The sequence below is a fragment of the Carcharodon carcharias genome, assembly GCF_017639515.1.
Source record: "Carcharodon carcharias isolate sCarCar2 chromosome 27 unlocalized genomic scaffold, sCarCar2.pri SUPER_27_unloc_1, whole genome shotgun sequence".
Taxonomy (NCBI): domain Eukaryota; kingdom Metazoa; phylum Chordata; class Chondrichthyes; order Lamniformes; family Lamnidae; genus Carcharodon; species Carcharodon carcharias.
The window spans coordinates 208920-220759 of NW_024470624.1; the positions used below are offsets into that span (position 1 = coordinate 208920).

Below are 11840 nucleotides of genomic sequence, written 5' to 3' on the forward strand. Positions count from 1 at the left end.
AATTACCTCAGAGGGTCTCATTTTCTATTAAAGAGCCTGCCAACCCCTCTCACCCACTTTCCCTAAAGTGCAGAAATCTAATCATGAAAAATCCAGAAAAATCAAATATTTTTAATGATAAAAGTTTATTAATGAAACAGAACATGGATAAAAAAGCATAAAGTTATTTGAGGATCAAAAACAACCAGAGTAAAAGGATGTGCACAATGTTCTGGACCCAAATGGTTTCTCTTTAATTCATCTGTCCCCTGTTCCCTGCCCTCTTTGTGGAACACCTCCGCTCAGTCCACAAGCATGAGCCTGACTTTCTAGTTGCTGCCATTATAATTCACCACCTTGCTTCATGCTCACATTTCTGTCCTCGGCCTGCTGCAATGTTCCCGAGAAGTCCAAGCTGGACGGACAGCACTTCATCCTCCGATGAGGCACTTTACAGCCTTCTGGACTCAGCATTGAGCGCAACAACTTCAGACTGTCAACTCTGTCCTCTGTTTTCAGTCTTTTATTTGTCATGTGCCAGTCTGCATCTTGTTTTTATGTTTCTGCTTTCAGACAGAGCTGTCCTTTATTCTGCCATTAACACTTACTCTGGGCCAATGCTTTGTTTCTTTACAACAACCATTACCTCTCCCTTTGCCTTTTGTTCCATGACATTTTTGTTATTTAATCTCGCCTGCCTTCTAATCAATCCCTGACTTTCCCTTTTGTTCTACCTGACCCTCCCCCCTTTCTCAACAGCATCAAACCCATCACATTTCTCCCTCTCTGAAATTCTGAGGAAGAGTCATATTGGACTCAAAACATTAATTCTGTTTCTCTCTGCACAGATGCTGAGTTTTCCTAGACTTCCTATATTTATTTTAGATCTGCCTGCAATGGAAGGAACAATCACTATTTACCAACCAGGATAAAGTAAATGTCCTTCATCAGCTTTTGTGGATCATTTCAGTGGAAATGTGCACTCCCAGGCTCAAAGAGCATCAGCCACTGGAAGCAAAGTTGTGAGACCGGCCAGTCCAGCAGAAAGAAACCCTCCGACCCTCCCACTTCACCAAGTGTCAGAATGAACATGGTTCAGTCCTGGATGTGATTAACAGCAGCAATAACTGCAGAATCCAAACCCTGTAATCACTTGTGAACTCGTTGGTGTCTTAGCAAGAGTGAATCCCTTCCCAAAGTCAGAGCAGGTGAACGGCCTCTCCCTGGTGTGAACTCACTTGTGTTTCTGCAGGTCAGATGACTGAATCCCTTTCCACACTCAGAGCAGGTGAACGTCCTCTCCTTGGTGTGAATTTGCTGGTGTGTCTGCAGGTTGGATGAGTGAGCGAATCCTTTCGCACACACAGAGCAGGTGAACGATATCTTCTCCCCAGTGTGAAATCGTTGGTGTTACTGCAGGCTGGAAAACTGTCTGAATCTGTTCCCACACTCAGAGCAGGCAAATGGCCACTTCCCAGTGTGAATTTGCTGGTGCCTCTGCAGGGTGGATGAATGAGTGGATCCCTTCCCACACACAGAGCAGATGAATGGCCTCTCCCCAGTGTGACTGTGTCGATGAGCCTTGAGATGGGTATTTGAATCCCTTCCCACAGTCTCCACATCTCCATGGTGCAGGAGTCCTTGTGTGTGTCCAGGTCTGACAATCAGTTGCAGCCTTGTCCACACACAGAACATGTATAATGTCTCTCCTCACTGTGAATGGTGCGATGATTTTTTCAGGCTGAGTAACTGGTTAAAGCTCTTTCCACAGTCAGTGCACTGGAACACTCTCACTCGGGTGTGTGAGTCTCGGTGCTTTTCCAGTCACACTGGTGTTTAAAACCTTTCGAAGAAGACAGAACAGACAAACTTTTCTCCTTCTAGATTCTAAAGCCTCGCTGAATCGAGTGATTCTGTCAGATTGTGACGTGGAGATTGGTTTGAGATTTCTGACCGCAAATCCTCTACTGTAAAAAGGAGTTTATAAAAATCATTACTGTCAGTCCAGAATAGAAATTCAGAACAGCAATTCTAGTTTCTATAGCATACTCTTTCCTCTCTCGTTCCCCAAAAGCTGTAAATCTCCATCCCACACACTCCCTGTATTCTCATTCTGCTACACTCACTCCATTCTAAATCTAATGCACCCTGTATACACCCAATCATACTGTACTTAAAATGTACAGTACTCTATTACATGATTAGAGACATATGGGCTGTGAGCGAGAAATGTATTTCAGCAGCGAGTTGTGATGACCTGGGACTCACTGCCTATGAGGGTGATGAAAGCAGAGACGATCAATGATTTTAAAATGAAATTGGAAGGGCACTTGAAGGAAATAAATTTGCACAGGAATGGGAATATAGAGGGGGAATGGGACTGACTGGATTGCTCTCCAGAGAGTCGGCATGGACTCAAGTTGCCAAATGGACTCCATCTGTGTCATAATGAATCTATGACGAGAAATATATAACATAGTTACAGTACCATTTTACAAAACTAGAAATAGTCGTTAGGTAGTACAGAACTTGAATATTGCTGAAAAAAGACATGTTGAAGCTTTTCATTTTGCACTCATCAGGACACTTTGCAAAAAGACAAACATAAGGGGAAAACAGCAATTTATACTGTATGTGAAGAGAGTGCTGATTGGTTGGCAAGTGGACTCTGATTGGTACAGATATTCTTGCGAAGTGTCCTGATGAGTGCAGGATGAAAAGCTTTGACATGCCTCTTTTTTCATCAAAACTAGAAACAAGAATAAATTAACTTAATTACAGAACCATAAATAACATGCTAAAATGTCCCCTATCACAACATTAAACATATCTATGTTCTCTATTGCTGTATTGTCCAGGGGGCAGAACTTTTATGAAAAAAATGGGACACTTCAACTGTAGGACCAGGGGAGGGTGATGGTGGGATAATGGTGACCATGAGAAAGGGTTGAGGGCGGGTGTTTGTGTTTCAATATGAGAGGGGGGTGGGGAGGAGGGGTCTTGAGACAATAATAATGGGAGTGGTGGAATTTAGATTCAACTAAAACTTACAACTTATCTTGTTTAGTCGCAACATCATCATCTCTCTGCTGGCCGACTAGCTCACTTGCTGTCGCACTCGAATCACTCAAATTCACCCAGGAGACTCCTGGGATCAGATTCCCACAGGTTGTCCTAGAAATACGGGGCAAAAGATAAAATCAGGAGCAATCCCTTAAAATACAGGACAGTAAATCACGTGGAAATTGTTCCCTTAACCATCTACATCCTGTTGCAGGCTCCTTAAATCCTCTTCACAAATTATTTTCTTACATATCTATGTCATCAGCAAATTTAGCCACCATACATTTGATTCCATCTTCCAAGTCATTGATATAGATTGTAAATGGTTGAGGGCCCAGCACCGATCTCCAGTGGCACTCCACTTGTCACATCTTACCAACCCGAAAATGAAAGGGATGAGGTCTGAAAAGCAGAATATGGGGAGTTAGGAAGTAAGTTGAAAAGTAGGACCTCAAAGGTGGTGATCTCAGGATTACTACCAGTGCCACGTGCTAGTCAGACTAGAAATAGCAGGATATATCGGACGAATAAATGGTTGAAGAGATGGTGTGAGGGGGAGGGTTTCAGATTCCTGGGACATTGGGACTGGTTCTGGGGGAGGTGAGACTAGTACAAACCGGCCGGGTTACACCTGGGCAGGACCGGGACTGATGTACTAGGGGGAGCATTTGCTAGAGTGGTTTGGGAGGGTTTAAACTAAAATGGCAGGGGGCTGGGAACCTATGCAAGGAGTCAGAGGAGGGGGAATCAAGGACAAGAACAAAAGACAGAAAGGGGGATAAAAAAAAGTGATAGGCAGAGAAATCAGGGGCAAGAATCAAACAGGGCCTTAGTGAAAATTAGTGGGAACGGAACAAGTAATGTTAAAAAGACAAGTTTTAAGGCTTTATGCCTTAATGCGAGGAGCATTTGCAATAAAGTGGATGAATTAACCGCGCAAATAGATGTAAACAGGTATGATATAGTCGGGATTACGTAGACATGGCTGCAGGGGGACCAGGGATGGGAAGGACAGACAAAAAAGAAAAGGCAGTGGAGTTGCATCGCTGGTTAAAGAGGAAATTAATGCAATAGTGAGGAAAGATATTAGCTCTGACGATGTGGAATCTGTATGGGTAGAGCTGAGAAACACTAAGGGGCAAAAAACCGTTAGTAGGGGTTGAATATAAACTCCCAAACTGTAGCGGTGTTGTTGGGAATGGCATTAAACAGGAAATTAGAGACACATGCAATAAATCTGTATTTATGGATGACTTTAATCTGCATATAGATTGGGCAAATCAAATTAGTAACAATATCATAGAGGAATTCCTGGAGTGTATACGGGATGATTTTCTGGGCCAAAACGTTGAGGAACCAACTAGAGAACAGGCCATCCTCAACTGGGTATTTTGTAATGAGAAAGGAATAATTGGCAATCTAGTTGTGCAAGGCCCCTTGGGGGTGAGCGACCATAATATTCTTCAAAAGATGGAGAGTGACGTAGTTGATTCTGAGACTAGGATGGTCTCTATGAAAACTACGATGGTAAGAGGTGTAAGTTGGCTATGATGGATTGGGAAATGTTACTTAAAGGGGTGATGGTGGACAGGCAATGGCAAACATTCAAAGAGCTCATGGGTGAAGTGCAACAATTACTTATTCCTGTCTGGTGCAAAAGGTAAACAGGAAAGGTAGCCAAACCATAGCTTACAAGGGGAATTAGAGATAGTATTGGATGCAAGGAAGAGGCATACAAATTGGCCAGAGAAAACAGCAGACCTGAGGATTGGGAGCACTTTAGAATTCAGCAAAAGAGGACCAAAGGATTGATTAAGAAGGGGAAAATAGAGTACGAGAATAAGCTTGCAGGGAACATAAAAACTGCCTAAAAGTAGCTGACACCAAAACATTGTGTGTTTTCAACGAGGAGTTAGACATAGCTCTTGGGGTAAAAGGGATCAAAGGATATGGGGAGAAAGAGGGAACAGGCTATTGAGTTGGATGATCAGCCAATAATGAATGGCAGAGCAGGCTCGAAGGGCTGAATGGCCTACTCCTGCTCATAGTTTCCATGTTTCTGATGGGGGGAGATGAAGAGGGGTGGGTGGAGGTTCATGTGGATCTTAAATACTGACATAGACCAATTGAGCCAATTGGCCTGGCCCTGTGGTGTGGACTCAATGGAACTGAGACAAATATATTTATTTCAGATCTACCTGTAGTGGTAGAAAAAACACTATTTTCTGTCCAGGATAAAATAAATGTCTGTCATCAGCCTTTGTGGATCATTTCAATGGAAATGTGCACTTCAATGCTCAAAGAGCATCAGCCACTGGAAGCAAAGTCGTGAGACCGGCCAGTCCAGCAGAAAGAAACCCTCGGATCCTTCCACTTCACCAACTGTCAGAATGAACATGGTTAAGTCCTGGATGTGATTAACAGCAGCAAAAACGGCAGAATCCAACCCCTGTAATCACTTGTGAACACACTGGTGTCTCAGCAGGTGTGGTGACTGAAAGAATCCTTTCCCACACTCAGAGCAAGTGAACAGCCTCGTGTGAACTCGCTGGTGTCACCACAGGTGCAATGACTTTTTAAATCTCTTTGCACAGTGAGTACAGGTGAATGGTCTGTCCTCAGTGTGAATACGCTGGTGGACCATGAGATCCATAGAGTTTTTAAAGCCATCACCACAATCAGAACATTTAAAAGGTCTCTCATTGGTATGACTGCTCTGGTGTCTCAGCAGGCTGGATGACTGAGTGAATCCCTTGCCACAGGCACAGCAGGTGAATGGCCTCTCCCCGGTGTGAACTCGCTGGTGTGTCTGCAGGTTGGATGATGTTCAAAACCTCTTTGTGCAGTGAGAGCAGCTGAATGGCCTCTCCTCAGTGTGAATGTGCTGGTGGAACATCAAGTTTGTAGTGCTTTTAAAGCCACTCCCGTACTCATAGCATTGCAGGGGTTTCTCATTAGTGTGAACTCGCTGATATCTCTGCAGGTTAGATAACTGAGTGAATCCCTTTGCACACACTGAGCAGGTGAATAGCCTCTCTCCAGTGTGAACTCGCTGGTGATTTTGCAGGATGGATAACCGAGTGAATCCCTTCCCACAATCGGAGCAGGTGAAAGGCCTCTCAACGGTGTGACTGTGTTGATGAATCTCCAGCTCACATGGGGATCTGAATCTCTTTCCACAGTCTCCACATCTCCATGGTTTCTCCATGGTGCGGGTGTCCTTGTGTAACACCTCCAGATTCAATAATCAGTTGAAGCCTCATCCATACTTAAGAACACAAGTAAAGTGTCTCCCCACCGTGAATGGTGTGATTTTTTTTCAGGCTCTATAACTGGTTAAAGCTCTTTCCACACTCAGTGCACTGGAAACACTCTCACTCAGGTGTGTGCATCTCAGTGCTTTTCCAGTCACACTGATGTTTGAAATGTTTTGACACAAGCAGAACAAACATTTCTCCTTCTAATCTCAAAGACCAATTATATTCACGTGCCGATGAATTGAGTGACTCTGTTAGATCTCGATGTGATGTTTACTTGGAGATTTCTGTCAGCAAGTCCTCCCCTTCTAATATCCTATAAAAGGAGTTGGCAAAAGTCATCACTGTCAGTACAGGATAGAAATTCAGAATAGACAAATTCTAGGTTCTATGGAACATTAGTTCCTCTCGTGTTCCCAAAAAGCTGCAAATCTCCATTAGACACACTCTCCCTCTGTTCTCACTCTGTTGTACTGAACATACACCCTCCCAACTTATATGGTGAACAGCTGGAACTCATTGCACCTGAGTGTGCTGGGAGTGGGAGTTGGTCAATTATTTCAAAATGAAATTGGATGGGCACTTGCAGAGGAACAGGGATATAAAGACGGAATGGGACTGACTGGATTGTTCTGCACAGAGATGGCATGGACTCGAGTGACTATAACAGGAAAAATATAACTTAGCCATAGTACTATATTAGAAGAACAGAAACAATAATAAATGTACTTTATTACAGAACCATCAATAATATATCTAATATGCACCAAATAACAACACCATATCTCTGTCCTATACTATTTTACTGTCCCTTAAATGCCAGCCATCTCCTGGGGAAACCACCCCTTTAATTATAAACATTAGGAAAGAGACCATCCTTTTAGCCAGACAAATAAATGTGTCAAGCTGAGGGGGCAAAGAATTTCAATGTCTTTAAGCATAGCGTAGCTGCTCCAGCCACATCTATTGTTTCATTTCATGTCCCATCTCCATTCCCTTTGGCCCTGGAGGAATAAATTTTCTGTCATTCAACCTCTCCTGTCTTCCACCCTATCCTTTTGTCCTTGATCCATCCACCCCTCGCTCAAAACCTAGGACATCTCTAACATTTCCCAGTTCGGATGAAAGGTCACACACTGGAAACATTCACTCTGTTTCTCTCTCTCTCTACACACAGATGCTGCCAGACCTGCTGAGTTTTTAATTCCAGCATTTTCTGTTTTGATTTAAGATTTCCAGCATCCGCAGGATTCTGCTTTTCGATGAGCTGTCTTCCCACAGCCCATTTCCACAGGCAGCCCCAAGAGTCACAGCCTCTGGGATCTCTCACTGCTGGATTCCCCCATTCAGCCTTTTTGCTCTTCTTATCCCAGCTGCCCAGACTTCCTACCTCTCCATCTCCCACTCACAGCTTCACTGTTCAGTGACTGCACTCTTCCCTTTTCTCTTGAAAACCTCAACCGCTCAAACCCTGTCTGTTTCTCTTCTCTTTCTTTTCAACACAAACAAACTGTTTTACTCACAGATGTTGGACACCGGAGGAAGTTTTCGTCTGTGAAGCTCAATCTTCCTTCACACAAAGCCCGCGCTCTGATTGGCTGGAGGACCAGAGTCCTTCCTTCTTTCAACCCTTCCCATTGGTCAACCCCGCACCCCCGCATGAACAATGGGTGGGGGCGGGGCTCCCGTGTCCACGCGCCTGGCCTGCAGACTGGAACCCGAGGACGTAACCGCGGAGCTGATTGATTCCTATTGGCTGATTCAGCCAGTGTTTCATTGTTTGACGTCACAATGACTGGGAGGGGCGTTCCCGGGACACAGTGTCCCATTGGGAGCAATACTAATACAGGAGGAAAAAACTGCGGATTGGACAACAGCTCAGCGCGGCTGGCGGTCAAATTCTCTCCCAACCCCACGTGGGCTCGAGTTCCGCTCATTGATTGTTTACATGAGGGGAATTGACCAATGGAACAGCTGGAGGACCGGAAGGACACTATTCCTCCAGCCAATCAGGGCGTGTGTTCAGTTTCAATGGCTAACGCAGCTTCCCCCAGTGTCTGAATGCGGAAGTTGGACAATGAGATTGTTCACAAAGAGATAAAAACGAAAAACTGCGGATGCTGGAAATCCAAAACAAAAACAGAATTACCTGGAAAAACTCAGCAGGTCTGACAGCATCGGCGGAGAAGAAAAGAGTTGACGTTTCGAGTCCTCATGACCCTTCCACAGAACTGAGTGAATATTAGAAAAGAGGTGAAATATAAGCTGGTTTAAGGTCGGGGGTGGGGGGTGGGGTGGTGTGGTTGTAGGAACAAGCAAGCAGTGGTAGGAGCCGATAATCAAAAATGTCACTTCAACGCCTCTGTGTCCTTTTGTCTATGACATCTTTTGATTATCGGCTCCTATCACTGCTTGCTTGTTACTACAACCACACCAGCCCCCCGCCTCCCCCCCCCCCACTTCTCCCCACCCCCACCACCTTAAACCAGCTTATATTTCACCCCTTTCCTCAGATTTACTCAGTTCTGTTGAAGGGTCATGAGGACTCGAAACGTCAACTCTTTTCTTCTCCGCCGATGCTGCCAGACCTGCTGAGTTTTTCCAGGTAATTCTCTTTTTGTTTTGAATTTGTTCACCTGCTTATTACTGCCCAGCTGCTGCTGCTCCTCTCTCTCTGAATGAAGATTGAGCTTCACGCAGACTAAAACTTCCTCCTGTGTCCAACATCTGTGAGTAAAACACCTGCTTTTCTCCCCCTTTCCATTTCTTTTCTCATTCTGGGAGGAAATTGTTGACTTGCAGGAACTGAAGGGAAAGGAAGTGAATCCAGGGAGGGTGCAGACTCTGGAAAGGTTGGTCCAGGTCTCTCTCTCTCTCTCTTAAAGACATTGACATCCTTTGCTCCCTCAGCTTGTCACATTTATTTGTCTGGCTGAAAGGATGGTCTCTTTCTTAATGTTCACAATTAAAGGGGTGGTTCCCCAGGAGATGGCTGACATTTAAGGGGACAGTAAATTAAAATAGGACAGAGATATGTCTACTGTTGTTATATGGTACATATTAGATATATTATTTACAGTTTAGGAATAAAGCCTATTTATTATTTCTACCTTTATAATATAGTACTGTGAAAATTTCCAGCAGCAGCAGCTCACCACCACCTTCTCAAGATCATTTAGAGATGGGCAATAAATGCTGGCATCGCCACGGATGCTCACATCTCATGAATCAGTTAAAGAGCCGTTGCAGTGCAGGAGGAGTCCATTCGGCAAATCGAGTCCATGCTGACTCTCTGTAGTGCAATCCAGTCTTGCAATTCCCCTGCAAGTTTATTTCCTTCAAGCACCCATCCAATTTCATTTTCAAATTCTTGATTGTCACCACTTCCATCACCCTCGTAGGCAGCGAGTTCCAGGGCATGACCGCTCGCTGCCTAATAAAAGGTCTTGCTCACATCCACCCTCTATCTCCATATATATATTCAAGTGAGCAGCATGAAGATTTTCAGGTCTTTGTGGGAAATGGTGAGCATCAGACTGATGATCACTGTGAATCAGCACCTTCAGGAGAATTGGGAGGGTGTATATTAGGTACAGAAGAGGGAGAATAGAAGGAGAGTGTGTGGGACAGAGGTTAACGCTCATGTGAAACGAGAGAGGAAAGAATGTTCCATAGCAACTAGAATTGTCTGTTCTGAATTCCTGCCCTGTCCAGACAGTGATGACTTTTGCAAACTCTTTTTACAGGCTATTATAAGGGGAGGAGGATTTTCAGGCAGAAATCTCAAAGCAAACATCATGTCAAGATCTGACAAAGTTATTTGATTCATTGGGACCAGAATATCATTGGCATTTCAATCTAGCATTTGAAATCTTTGTCTGTTCTGCCTGCTTCAAAAGATTTTAAATATCAGTGTGACTGGAAAAACACCGAGACACACAGACATGACTGAGTGTGTTCCAGTGCACTGACTGTGGAAAGATCTTTGACCAGGAACACAGACTGAAAAACCATTGCACCATTCACAACGGGGAGAGACCATACATGTGTTCTGTGTGTGGTTGAGGCTTCAACTAATTGTCCCACCTGGAGAGACACAAGGTCACCTGCACCATGGAGAAACTGTAGAAATGTGGGGACTGGGGGAAGGGATTCAAGTTCCCATCTGAGCTGGAAACCCATTGACGCAGTCACTCCGGGGAGAGGCCATTCACCTGCTCCGAGTGTGCGAAGGGTTTCATTCAGTCTTCCCATCTGCAGACACAACAGTGAGTTCACACTGGGGAGAGGCCGTTCACCAGCTCTGAGTGTGGGAACAGATTCAGTGATTCCTCCGCCCTGCAGAAGCACCAGCGAGTTCACACTGGGAGGAGACCGTTCACCTGCTCTGACTGTGGGAAGAGATTCACTCGATTATCCCACCTGCAGATGCACCAGTGAGTTCACATTGGGGAGAGACCATTCACCTGCTCTACGTGTGGGAAGGGATTCAGTGATTCATCCAACTTATTGACACACCAGCGATTTCACACCAGGGAGAGGCCGTTCACCTGCACCATGTATGGGCAGCGATTCACTCAGTCATCCAGCCGGCTGAGACACCATGTGACTCACACCAATAAGAGACCCTTTAAATGTTCTGACAGTGGGAGCGGCTTCAAAAGTGCTGCAGTTCTGATGGCCCAACAGCGCATTCACACTGAGGAGAGACCGTTCAGCTCTTCTCACTGTGCGAAGAGCTTTACAACGTCATCCAGCCTGTGGAGACACCAACGAGTGCACATAGGGGAGAGGCCATTCGTATGCACCCAGTGTGGGAAGGGTTTCAGTAATTCATCCAACCTGCTGACACACCAGTGAGTTCACACCAGGGAGAGACTGTTCATATGCACCCAGTGTGGGAAGGGATTCAGTAATTCAGCCAACCTGCTGACACACCAGCAAGTTCACAGTGGGGAGAGACTGTTCACCTGCTCCGAATGTGGGAAGGAATTCATTAATTTATCCAGCCTGTGGAGACACCAGCGAGATCACAAGTGATTACAGGGTTGGATTCTGCTGTTATTGCTGCTGTTAATCACATCCAGAACTGAACAATGTTCATTCTGACAGTTGGTGAAGTGGGAGGGTCGGAGGGTTTCTTTCTGCTGGATTGGCTGTTCTCACAACTTTGCTTCCAGTGGCTGATGCTCTTTGAAACTGGGAGTGCACATTTCCACGGAAATGATCCACAAAAGCTGATGAAGTACATTTATTTTATCCTGGATAGTGAATAGTATTTTTCCTACCACTACAGGTAGATCTAAAATAAATACATTTGTCTCTGTTCCATTGAGTCTACAGCACGAGCCCAGGCCAGGTGGCTCAATTGGTCTCTGTCAGTACATATGCTCCCATATGAGCCTCCACCCAACTCTCTTCATCTCCCCCCATCAGCATATCCTTCTATTCCTTTCTGCCTCATGTATGTGTCTAGCTTCCCCTTAAATGTATTCATGCTATTCACCTCAACCACTCGCTGTGTAGTGAGTTCCACATTCG

The 11840-nt window shown here is 44.9% G+C and overlaps 1 long non-coding RNA gene across 1 annotated transcript; it reads right to left on the minus strand.

Moving 5' to 3' along the window:
* Positions 1-1110: 1110 nt before the first annotated feature.
* Positions 1111-5318, minus strand: LOC121273758. The gene is made up of 3 exons (XR_005942074.1): positions 5241-5318; positions 3031-3153; positions 1111-1946 (listed from the first exon to the last, which is right to left on the minus strand). It is a non-coding gene; the product is annotated as an uncharacterized LOC121273758 (long non-coding RNA).
* Positions 5319-11840: the final 6522 nt, after the last annotated feature.